The sequence below is a fragment of the Equus asinus genome, chromosome 21 (assembly GCF_041296235.1).
Source record: "Equus asinus isolate D_3611 breed Donkey chromosome 21, EquAss-T2T_v2, whole genome shotgun sequence".
NCBI lineage: Eukaryota > Metazoa > Chordata > Mammalia > Perissodactyla > Equidae > Equus > Equus asinus.
In genome coordinates, this window is record NC_091810.1 from 42,319,043 (window position 1) to 42,332,089 (window position 13,047).

General features: G+C 38.3%; 1 protein-coding gene and 1 pseudogene across 3 annotated transcripts in view; one reads left to right on the top strand and one right to left on the bottom strand.

Moving 5' to 3' along the window:
- Positions 1 to 13,047, top strand: part of DENND6A (DENN domain containing 6A) — a 60,954-nt gene that overhangs the window by 15,063 nt on the left and 32,844 nt on the right. The gene's annotated exons all lie outside the window — the stretch shown is intronic.
- On the bottom strand, positions 906 to 9,517 carry LOC139041456 (uncharacterized; annotated as a pseudogene).

Below are 13,047 nucleotides of genomic sequence, written 5' to 3' on the forward strand. Positions count from 1 at the left end.
TGTGTGGTCCTAATTGTTGAAATCTTTCAGGTTACTTCTTTTGTTTCCCTTTCAAAATAGCTTTTCAAGCTTATAGTGACCGGAACATTCAGCTTTTTAGACCACACACAGAAACCTCTGAAGCAAAGGCATTTCTGTTCTCTTTCCTTTTCTGGGTACTTCTATATCCTGTTAACTTAATTTAGTTAATCTGATTTTAGAGATTTGACATTTTAATTTTTTCAAGCATTTTCTCCATTCCTATATAAATGCTTTCAGAGTTTTTTCCTATACATTTGGAACTCAGCTTTCATGAAATATGTAAAAAAGAAGTGATATCTTGGTAAAAAAAAAAAGATGCCTTTGAGAGATCCCAGTAGGGCTTTTGTTCTGACCTGGAATTAATGGAATTTTTTAGTGTGTTTTGACTATTAATGAAATAATGATAGAGAGGTCTTCTAGGATCTCTCCTCATTTCAGATAACGTTTTCCTTACAAAGGCCACACATTCAGTTAGTCCTAAATGTGATGAATGTTGGATTGGACTTGCAGGACTCAGGGTGAGCTGAATTGTGTGGATTGCAGGATGAACTGACTTTGTGTGATCGGAGTCCTAGTAGAATATACTGTACACTCTTCTCTTTCAGATCAGAGTTGGTTTTCATGCTTCTCTCTCTTTTTTCACCTCTCTACATGAACATCAAGGCTAAGAAGTTAATTATATGGTATTTGGATAGCCTTTTTAATTTCTACTTTTGTAGTTAGTCTCTCTGTGTATCATTTTCATGTTGGAAGTTAAACTCAATTGTAAATCAGTGTAAATCATAATTTTTTTTAATGGAAGGCTCTGCACAGACACTATTTATTTATATAGTTTAACTAGAAAGAGTCCAAACATCCTAAACATAGATCCAGGGTAACAAACACCCTGATGAACATTAGTTTTTATTTTAAAAACCAACTTTAGAGTGTATTCTGTATTGTCGATGTTGCAATAAAAGCGTCATTTTTAGAAACACGAATTGGTTGCTGAAAAGGATGCCTATACCATGTGCACTTCAACACTCCAACGATATGGTGGAGGAAAAAAACCAGCATAAAGGCCCAGAGCAGCTGCTGTAAATTAGTATTTCTTTTCCTCTCCTATTCCTTTCTTTTCTCTTCTCTTCTTAATTCTTCAGGTCAGTCATCACATTCAAAGTCTTACGTCCCCACGTAATCACAATGATCATGGCATTGAACAGCTGCGGTGTGGAAAATACTATTGAAATGAACATTCTCCTTGAATTGAAATCCTGGTATTTCGAAAATAATCTCCAGTTTATTGCTGCCACTTCAGTGATATATTCAGCACTTTAGACTAAAATTCTTGGCACAGGCAATGCCCAACCTGTTGTTTATACCTCTGGGATGAGGAATCACATGAGCAGCAGGCAGAGCGCGTGGAAGCCAGCCAGCCCTGTGAGCTACGGCTCCATCCAGTCTGTCTGCACGGTCACGGCGGGAATGGTGACGGGAAAGAGCTGACTGAGGGGCGGACCGCATTGTCCCTGGAAAGGCCTAGCCTTACCACCACCATCCAAATCAGAATTTATTCAATATTATAGGCATTTGAGTGACCTAAAGATGTTTTGTAATGCCTTTTTTATAAGCTACACATCAAATGAAATGTGGTTCATTTTATTTGAAGTATGGTTGGTACTTAGGAGTAAAATCGACAGAAGGTTTTAAAAACAGACATCTTGCCATCTTAACAGATGAATATTAATCTAGACAGCAAGAGACTGCATTTTGTATGTATTTGAGATCACTATTCTCAGTTGTGATTATCCAAACAGTTTGTTTCAGTTACATGTTTATTAAATGGAAGTTTGGGATTAGTGTGCCAACTTTGAAATGGATTTAATTTTTCCCAAAAGAGCTTTTATTGTTATGGAAGGAAATCCGGGCATACTAGAATGGTCTTTAGGAAAGAGTCATAATCTGAGTTTCGTTTCCTTGGCGCACACTTAAAAATAAGTAAAACAACATTTAGACTCTACGGCAAGCTATACAGATAAAGAACAATGCTTTTGGGATTCCCAGTGGAATAATTTGACAGTCCTCTGCCTCCTCCATCCTCTACTCACATACACCTTAGATCCTATGACTTTAGAAAAATTTTTGTTTGGTTTGTTTTTAGGTTTCAAGTTCTTGTTCCATTTGAATGGCTTTTATCTTTAGGAGCCTAAGTTTAAAGTAATGTCTTCTCTCTGATAAATATTTGTCAGATTTTTTTTCTTCTTCTTGTTTACCATTAACATAATATGGATGTAGGTGTTCCTGAGGCTTAAGCAGTGGTGGGTACCTAAGGACTGAAATCACTATGTTTTAATCATGTCCAGAGAGAAAACTCAGCATTAGTAGAGAGAGTTGCAAGTAATTATGAATCTGAGGAAAAGACTAATTCTTGCTCTGGATGGATTAGACATGCAGACAATATTTGTCTCACCCAGTTTCTTCTCTGTAAACAGCGGGAGCATCGTCACGTGCTTTACATTTCCCAGTGGCAAAAGCAGTGCTTCTGACACTATCTGTATTGAAGGGCCAGTTGGATTTTTTTAAGTTTCGAATCTGTTGTGGACCAATGCTTTTATAAAATGCAGTTTAAATGAATTATTAGAAAAACGAAAGGGAGAAAAACCAAAGAAATGCAAAATAAAAGTCCACATTTGTCATGGCAATATCAAATTGCTGTAAGGGTTTTTGATTGCTTAGTCTCTGTTTGGATATCTATTTCATCATGATTTAGTAACAAGAGTTTGTGGACCGGCATCAGTCTGTGGACTACACTTTGAGAAGCTCTAGTCTAAAGTCCTGCTTTTCAGCAATTTCAGCTCAACCACTCTAGTCCTAGGGAGAGTGATTACGTAGAGCCGAAGGCCAAGAGATGGGGCTAGCTCTTGAAGTCTCATGTTTTATTTTAGTATTATGCATTCTGATTCACTCTATAGCTGTGTTTGTGCTAATATAGAAGTAGTCTTTAAAGTTGTCTGTTCTCTTTAGGAAAAGCATTTAACCTTTTTTCTTCAAATCTCTAAGTGATATTTTTGGTATAGGCACGTGCCCTCTGTTTACCTTTAGCTCTCCAGTCTTGGTTTGATTGGCAGATGTAAAAGAAGCTTGCAGAATACTCAGTGCCCTTGAAAGTTTTAAAATGGGAGGAGAGCTCTTCGTGGCATACCACCTGACATTCATGTAGCAGGAGCCATGACTGAAAGGACTGGCTACTTACTTGAATGAACTGTATGGCACAGAGACCAGTGAGTTCAAGAACTCAGTGAGGGGTGTTTTTCAGGAGGACTTTTTTTTTTTTTTACTTTTTTATAGTAGTCTAAATAGTTTATAACATTGTGAAATTTCAGTTGTAAATCAATATTTGTCAAATACCATGTAAATGTGCCCCTGTACCCCTTGTACCTCACCACCCCTGCCCAGTAACTGCTAAATTATTCTCTTTGTCCATAAGTTTCTTTATATTCCACATATGAGTGAAATGATGTAGTGTTTGTCTTTCTCTGTCTGGCTCATTTTTCTTAACATGATGTCCTCAAGGTCTATCCATGTTGTTGCAAATGGGATGATTTTGTCTTTTTTATGGCTGAGTAGTATTCCATGGTGTGTATATACCACATCTTCTTTATCCATTCATCAGTCATTGGGCACTTGGGTTGCTTCCACGTCTTGGCTATTGTGAATGATGCTGCAGTGAACATAGGGGTGCATAAGTCTCTTTGTATTGTTGATTACAAGTTCTTTGGATAAATACCCAGTAGTGGGATAGCTGGGTCATATGGTAATTCTATTTTTAGTTTTTTGAGAAATCACCATACTGTTTTCTATAGTGGCTGCACCAGTTTGCATTCCCACCAGCAGTGGGTGAGGGTTCCCTTTTCTCCACAACCTCACCAACATTTGTTATTTTTTGTCTTGGTGATTATAGCCATTCTAAGGGCGTAAGATGATATCTAAGTGTAGTTTTGATTTGCATCTACCTGATAATTAGTGATGTTGAACATCTTTTCATGTACCTATTGGCCATCTGTGTACGTTCTTTGGAAAAATGTCTGTACATATCCTCTGCCTACTTTTTGATTGGGTCGTTTATTTCTTTGTGGTTCTTTGTGTGAGCTGTTTATATATTATGGAGATTAACCCCTTATGGGATATATGATTTGCGAATATTTTCTCCCAGTTGGTGGCTTCTTGTTTCATTTTAATCTTGGTTTCCTTTGCCTTCCAGAAGCTCTTTAGTCTGATGAAGTCCCACTTGTTTATTTTTTGTTTTCTTTCCTTTGTCTGAGTGGACATCGTATTTGTAAAGGTCCTTTGAAGGCTGATGTCCCAGAGTGTACTGCCTCTATTTTCTTCCAGAAGTTTTATGATTTTTGATCTTACTTCAAGTCTTTGATCCATTTTGAGTCTATTTTTGTGTATGGAGAAAGAGAATGATCTACTTTCATTCTTTTGCATGTGACTATCCAGTTTTCCCAGCACCACTTATTGAAGAGACTTTTCTTTCTCCATTGTACGTTCTTGGTTCCTTTGTCCAAGATTAGTTATCCATATATGTGTGGTTTATTTCTGGGCTTTCAGTTCTGTTCCATTGATCTGTGTGCCTGTTTTTGTACCAGTACCATGCTGTTTTGATTACTATAGCTTTGTAATATGTTTTGAAGTCAGGGATTGCAATGCTACCAGGTTTGTTCTTGTTTCTCAGGATTGCTTTGGCTATTCAGGGTCTTTTGTTGCCCTATATGAATTTTAAGATTCTTTGTTCTATTTCTGTGAAGAATGTCATTGGGATTCTGCTTGGGGTTGCATTGAATCTGTAGATTGCTTTAGGTAGTATGGACATTTTAACTATGTTTACTTTTCCAATACGTGTACATGGAATATCTTTCCATTTCTTTATGTCATTATTGATTTCTTGCAGTAGTGTCTTATAGTTTTCCTTGTATAGGTCTTTCCCCTCCTTGGTTAAATTTATCCCTAGATATTTTATCCTTTTTGTTAGTATTGTAAATGGGGTTGTGTTCTTGAGTTCTTGTTCTGTTACTTCGTTATTAGAGTATAGAAATGCCACTGATTTTTGTACATTGACTTTGTATCCTCCAACTTTCCTGTAGTTCTCGATTATTTCTAATAGTTTTCCGGTGGATTCTTTAGGGTTTTCTATGTATAAAATCATATCGTCTGCAAATAGAGTTTCACTTCTTCAGTGCCTATTTGAATTTCTTTTATTTCTTTTTCCTGCCTAATTGCTCTGGCCAAAACCTCTAGTACTGTGTTGAATAAGAGTGGCAAGAGTAGGTACCCTTGTCTTGTTGCTGTTCTCAGCAGTATGGCTTTCAGTTTTTCCCCATTGAGTATGATGTTGGCAGTGGGTTTGTCATATATGGCCTTTATTATGTTGAGATATTTTCCTTCTATACCCATTTTATTGAGTGTTTTTATCATGAAAGGATGTTGGATCTTGTCAAATGCTTTCTCTGCATCTATGGAGGTGATCGTGTGGTTTTTGTTCCTCCTTTTGTTAACATGGTCTATCACATTGACTGATTTGCAGATGTTGAACCATTGCTGTGTCCCTGGTATGAATCCCACTTGATCCTAGTGTATGATCTTTTTAATGTACTGCTGTATTCAAGTTGCCAGTATTTTGTTGAGGATTTTTTTTTTTTTTAAAGACTGGCATCTGAGCTAACAACTGTTGCCAATCTTTTCTTTTTTTCTGCTTCCTTTCCCCAAATCCCCTCAGTTTATGGTTGTATATATTTTAATTGTATATATTTTAGTTGTGGCATGTGGGATGTCACCTCAGCATGGCCTAATGAGTGGTGCCATGTCTACGCCCAGGATCTGAACTGGCAAAACCCTGGCCGCTGAAGCGGAGCGCGCAAACTTAACCACTTCGCCACGGGGCCGGCCCCGAGGATTTTTGCATCTATGTTCATCAGTGATATTGGCTTGTAATTTTCCTTCTTTGTGTTGTCCTTGTGTGGTTTTGGGATCAGGGTGATGTTGGCTTCATAGAATGTGTTAGGAATATTTCCATCTTCCTCAATTTTTTGGAATTGTTTGAGAAGAATAGGAAACAAATTGTCTTTGAATATTTGGCAGCATTCTCCTGAGAAGCCGTCTGGTACTGGACTTTTATTCTTGGGGACGTTTTTGATTACTGTTTCATTCTCTTTTCTTGTGATGGGTCTATTCAGATTCTCTATTTCTTCTTGATTCAGTTTTGGCAGGTTGTAAGAGTCTAGGAATTTATCCATTTCTTCTAGATTGTCCCATTTGTTGGCATATAGTTTTTCATAATATTCTCTTGTAATCTTTTGTATTTCTTTGGTGTCTGTTGTAATTTCTCCTCTTTCATTTCTAGTTTTATTTGAGCCTTCTCTCTTTTTTCTTAGTGAGTCTGGCTAAGGGTTTGTGAATTTTATTTATCCTCTCAAAGAATCAGCTCCTTGTTTCATTGATCCTTTTTACAGTCTTTTTTGTTTCAATTTCATTTCTTTCTGCTTTAATATTTATTATTTCCCTCCTTCTGCTGCGTTTGGGCTCTGTTTGTTCTTTTTCTAATTCTGTTAAGTATAGTTTAAGATTGTTTATTTGAGCTTTTTTTTTTGTTATTGTGGGCCTGTATTGCTATGAATTTCCCTCTTGGGACTGCTTTTGCTGCATCCCATATGGTGTATTTTCATTCTCATTTGTCTCAAAATATTTTTTGATTTCTCCCTTTATTTCTTTGACAACCCATTCGTTGTTCAGTAGCATGTTTAGTCTCCATGTTTTTCTTCCTTTTCCAGCTTTTTTCTTGTAGTTGATTTCTACTTTCATGGCATTATGGTCAGAAAAGATAGTAGATATGATTTCAATCTTGTTAAATTTATTGAGGTTTGCCTTGTTTCCCAATATATGGTCTGTCCTCAAGAATGTTCCATGTGCGCTTGAGAAGAATGTATATTCTGTTGTTTTTGGATGGAGTGCTCTATATATATCTATTAAGTTCATCTGGTCTAGTTTTTCTTTTAAGTCCACTATCTCCTTGTTGACTTTTTGTCTGGATATCTCCTCTTAGGTTTGTTAATGCTTGCTTTATGTACTTTGGTGCTCCTCTGTTGGGTGCATACATGTTTATTAAGTGTTATGTCTTCTTGGTGGAGATCCCTTTTATCATTATATACTGCCCCTCTATGTCTCTGTTTACCAGTTTTATCTTGAAGTCTCCTTTGTCTGATATAAGTATGGCAACCCTGCTTTCTTTTGTTTGCCATTAGCTGGGAGTATTGTCTTCCATCCCTTCACTCTTAGCCTATGTTTGTCCCTAGAGTTGAGATGTGTTTCCTGGAGGCAGCATATTGTTGGCTCTTGTTCTTTAATCCATCCCACCACTCTGTGTGTTTTGATTGGAGAATTCAATCCATTTACATTTAGAGTGATTATTGATATATGAGGGCTTAATACTGCTGTCTTATCACGTTTCCTGGTTCTCCTGCATTTCCTTTGTTGCTTGTCCCATATATTTCGTACTACCAATTTGATTAGGTAGTTTTCTCTGTTGGTTGTCTTCTTTCTCTCCTTGTTTATTGTAAATGTCTCTGTTCTTATTTTGTTTAATGGTTACCCTTAGGTTTGTGTAAAAAAATCTCATAGTTGAGATAGTCCATTTTCTGATAGCCTCTTATTTCCTTAGACTATACTGATTCTATCCCTTTCCTCTTCCCCTTCTAAGTTATTTCTGTTGTATCATTTTCCATCTTGTGTTGTGAGTTTGTGGTTAAAATGATGACATCATTTTTGTTTTGTTCTTTTCCTTTTCTTTATCCTTAATGTTAAAGTTAAGTGTTTACTAACCTGATCTGATAGAGAGCTACTGTTTTCTGATTATTGCCTACCTGTTCATCTCCTTGCTCAGGGCTTTGTAGCCTCTTTCCTGTTTTTTTTTTCAGGTATGACAGCCTTCTTGAGGATTTCTTCTAGGCAGGATGATCTTCTGCCAGTGAACTCCCTTATCTTTTGTTTATCTGGGAAAGTTTTTATTTCTCCATCATATCTGAAGGAGATTTTCACTGGATAGCATATTCTTGGCTGAAAGCTTTTCTCTTTCAGGATTTTGAATATATCCTTCTACTCTTTCCTAGCCTGTAAGGTTTCTGCTGAGAAATCTGCTGAAAGCCTAATAGGGGTTCCTTTGTGAGTTATTTTCTTCTCCCTTGCTGCCCTTAGTATATTTTCTTTGTCCCTGACTTTTGCCAGATTCACTACTATATGCCTTGGAGTGGGTCTTTTTACATTGACAAAGTTAGGAGATCTGGAGGCCTCTTTCACATGGATTTCCTGCTCCCTCCCCGGATTTGGGAAGTCCTTAGCTACTATTCCTTTGAACAAGCTCTCTGCTCCTTTCTGCCTCTCCTGCCTCTCTGGAATACCTATAATCCTTATGTTGCATTTCCTGATTGAGTCAGATATTTCTCTGAGAGCTTCTTTATTTCTTTTTAGTCTTAGTTCTCTCTTCTCCTCCCTCGGAAGCATTTCTGTAGTACTATCCTCTAACTGGCTGATTCTCTCCTCCATATTGTCAACTCTGTCATTTAGGGAATCTAGATTCTTCTTCATTTCATCCATTGTGGGTTTCATCTCTAGCAATTCTGATTGGTTCTTTATGGTTTCAATCTCCTTTGTGAAGAAGCTCCTGAATAAGTTAATTTGTCTTTCTGTGTTTTCTTGTAACTTGTTGAGTGTTTTTATAATAGCTGTTTTGAATTCTTTGTTGTTTAGGTTATGGATTTCTCTGCCTTCTGGGTTGGTTTCTGGGTACTTGTCACTTTCCTTCTTGACTGGAACTTTAATATACCTACTCATACTGCTTGGTGGGGTAGATATTTGCTTCCTCATGGTGTTCTTATCAGATCACAGCTGCCATGTACCACCACAGGCTGGGGATCAGGCCCTGTGTATTCTGGGCCCGGCACAAGCAGGGGCTCTAGCCACTGACTGCTTTTCTCTCTGAGTGACTGATCAATGGCAGATCTGGAGCACTGGGCAGGGGGAGCGGTACTTTGCGTCCCCCAGCCCCTGCTTGTCTCTCTGAATGGAGCTCTGGGTGATTGCAGCACTGTGCACTTTCCCTTTCTCTGCCACTGCTGCCACAAACTCTGCACCGTCCTCCGGACGATTCTGGAGCTGGAGTGCCGGGCGGGAATGGGGCGCCTCTCTCAGCTATGCACCTTCCCCTCTGGCTGCCACATTCTCCACACTGTGCTCTGGATGACTCTGGGGCTGGAGTACCAGGCGGGGATGCCTCTCTGGGCTGCACTCTTTCCCCTCTTGGCTGCCACACTCTCGGCACCATGCTTTGGATGAATCTGGGGCTGGGGTACTGGGTAAGGGCTGGGGCATCTCTCTCAGCTGCGATCTTTCCCCTCCGTGGCTGCCACTCTCTCCGCACTGAGCTCTGGACAACTCTGGGGCTGCACACTTTCCCCGCTGCCATCGCCACGCTCACCACACCATGCTCCTGACGATTCTGCAGCTGGAGTACCAGGTGGTGAAGGGGCGCCCTTCTCACCTGTGCACTTCCCACTGCCGCAGCCTGTCTCTCTCCATGGAGCTCCTATGGATCAGCTTCTACTTCCTCCAGAGGATCCAGCCCCACCACCACCTTCAGGCATATGGTTGCATGGATCTCCCACATGTCTTTTGTGATGTGTATATGTCCTCTGTTGGTGTATGAATGTCCTTTAGGTTATATGTTAGCGGGGAGAGTCCAGGGGAAGAGCTCACTCTGCTGTGATGCTGATGTCACTACCAGGACTTTTATTTTCTGAGTGAAGAAAAGAAGCTTTGGATCTCTGCTCCAATTGGCAGTGAAATAGCATTAAAAAGAAAGCAAACAGTTTTATTGAGAGATAATTCATGTAAAGTATACAAATGATTTTAAGCATATTCACAGAGTTGTGCAACTGTCACCACAATCAGCTTTAGAAAATTTTCATCACCCAAAAAGAAACTCCATACTCCATTTTCCTCCCACCCACCTCCATCCCCCCAGTACTAGGCAACCACCTATCTACTTTCTGTTCTCTATGGACATACCTATTCTGGATATTTCACATAAATCGAAGTAATCTTTTGAAGTCCATTTTGACTTGAAAGAACCAGTATGATGTAGTGGTCAAGACCACTAGCTCCAGAATCAGATTTCTTGGGTTTCTGCTGTTAAGCAGATTTGTTTCTTTGATGATTAAATAGCACTTCTGTGCCTTGATTTCCTCATCATAAACAGGAATAATAATGAGACCTACCTGAGAAGCATGAAGACCAAACGAGTTAATATATCTAAAGCGTTTAGAACAGTTCCTGGCGCAGAGTGAGCACTCAATGAATGTTAGTGCTGAACTTGTATATTGCAAGGGGAAAAAATCACTTCTGAAATTATCACAAAATAATGAAAATAATTTTGACCTAGGATTCTATTTGATTTTTGTTGTAAGAACTTAGTTATTTGGAAAAGGATGATGGAGGAAGGTTACAGATTATCTTGGTTTAAAGAGTGTCGGATTATTAGTTCTGTTTTCTGGGCTAGTAAATGTTAGATTAATTAAAATGGAACTTTTCCTAAAGCCGAGCAGAGTTGCCGTTTCCTTAACAGCAACTTTATCAAGGGAAAGCATTTATCTTGCTCTTGATCAAGAACTCGTGTTAAGATCTGTTTTTCTTGGAGAGCTGTCATTTAATCTCAAAATTTGTGTAAGTTATTCCTTATATCTTGGTTTATATGAAGAAAAAAATCATTTGTATTAAAAATTTTTCCCCCATTTTTATGTTAATAATCAGAAGGTTGTGGTGTGCATAGCATAACTTCTAGATCCTTTTGGATTTTTGTAGATCTTTAATTTTCTTAGTTACTATATTGGGTAAGATGCTTGGAATTCAGTACAATTGTAGGTCAGTTGTGGAGTTTTGTTTTAGAATCATTGAATATAACTGCTGAAAGTGATTATCTTATGATACTCTTTACTTTTGTTGACAAGGAAATTGAGACCTTGAGGTTAAGTGACTTCTGGAAGGCTAATTATTGATGGACCTGGGACTAAATCCTATTGATTGTAGCTCCTTTTTCTGCAGATCATAACTTTTCTCTTATGATCACATGTAATCGTAGCCATCTTTCACATGTAATCATTGTGTTGCTTATGTAGAGCTACAGTCTGTTGTTATATAGACAAACTGAATGGGTCATACTAACAATATAGATTTAATTTTGATGAGGTTGTAGGGTTCAGGATTGCCCTGCCATTCCTAGGTATCGTTTTCCACAAGGCAAATGTACAAAATCTGGTTGCCAATCTTATCACGATAATGGTGAGGTCAGGATGGAGAACAAAGGTCCAGCCAGACCTTTATTTCTTTAGTAACCTTTAGTGTGTGAAGGGACAGAACTCTGAAACGTAAAATGGGAACCATTTACCTCACTTCACGAAAACACTATGGCCAAAGCCTTTTTGACTTGGTGAACCAGCTTTCTGAACAATTCTCTACAGCTTGCAAGTGCAGCTGGTCACTGGAAAAGTCTCACAGCATGCCCATGATGTGGGAATGGAGCCAGGTGGATAGGGATTTAAGGCTATAGAAGCTTATTACTTTCTTTCCACAAAGCTCAGCATTCCTTACATTTTTCAGATCTGAACGTCTCTTAAAATCCATTGCATTTTCTTGTTCTATTTTACTATGTGTCTCAGAGAAATTAGTGTGTACTCCTTGGTGGATTTTTTCTGTCTTTCTTTCTTTCTTTTTTAAAAAGAAAGTTTTAAATGTCTTCTAAAGAGAAAAATTGAGCCATCAGTATATAAATCTGTTGAACTAAAACAATGTTAGGAGTGTTTTCCATCATCTCAGGTTTCATGTGTTTTCCTTATTTTTAGACTATCTGTTGTAACAAGAAACTGAATTGACCCACCCTCCAGTTCCCTTTATTTCTTCCCTCCACCACCACCACCAAAGAAATATTAGTTTTTATAATTGCATCTAGGTGTACATACTGACTTGCCTTTTAAAAAACTTTAACGTATTATTGAGTTTCTACTTCCTTTCTTGAGAATTTCGTCCCAATGAAATATAGGTACTTTTGTGTGTAATAAGTAATAATAACATCTTGAACACATTTTATATTTAATATAATCTTATTAGTTCTAAATATAGTAACTGGGAAGAATTTGAGTGACAAGCTTCTTCACGTGTCTCTTACTTTTTAGAGTATTTACATTTTTTTGTAATTATTGCCTGACAGTTTAGGTAAAGTTTACATGTTTTAAAAGGTTCGCTAGTGGGCCGGCCCCGTGGCACAGCGGTTAAATTCTCACATTCCGCTTCGGCGGCCCAGGGTTCGCTGATTCGGATCCTGGGTGCGGACTGGGCACCACTCGGCAAGCTGTGCTGTGGCAGGCATCTCACATATAAGGTGGAGGAAGATGGGCACAGATGTTAGCTCAGGGCCAGTCTTCCTCAGCAAAAGGAGGAGGATTGACAGTCAATGTTAGCTCAGGGCTAATCTTCCTCAAAAAAAACCAAAAAACAAAAATCAAAAGGGTTTGCTAAAATGATTAAAATTTAAAAACTTTATTTTTAATTAAAATGATTAGAATATTATGGCTGTTACTTGGGCACTTTTTGAATCTGTTATATCTTTAACAGTTTTCTTTAACAATTTTTTTTTTATGAGAAAGATTGGCTTTGAGCTAACATCTGTTGCCAATCTTCTTTTTCCTTGAGGAAGATTATCCCTGAGTTAACATCCATGCCAGCCTTCCTCTATTTTGTATGTGGGATGCCCCCATAGCGTGGCTTAATGAGCAGTGTGTAGGTCTGCACCCAGGATCTGAACCTGTGAACCCTGGACCACCAAAGTGGAGCACGTGAACCCAACCACTACACCACTGGGCTGGCCCCTATTATGTCTTTTAAAAAAAATTGATTGTGAAATATAAAACATATGTTTTATACAAACACATTTGAAGGTCAAGA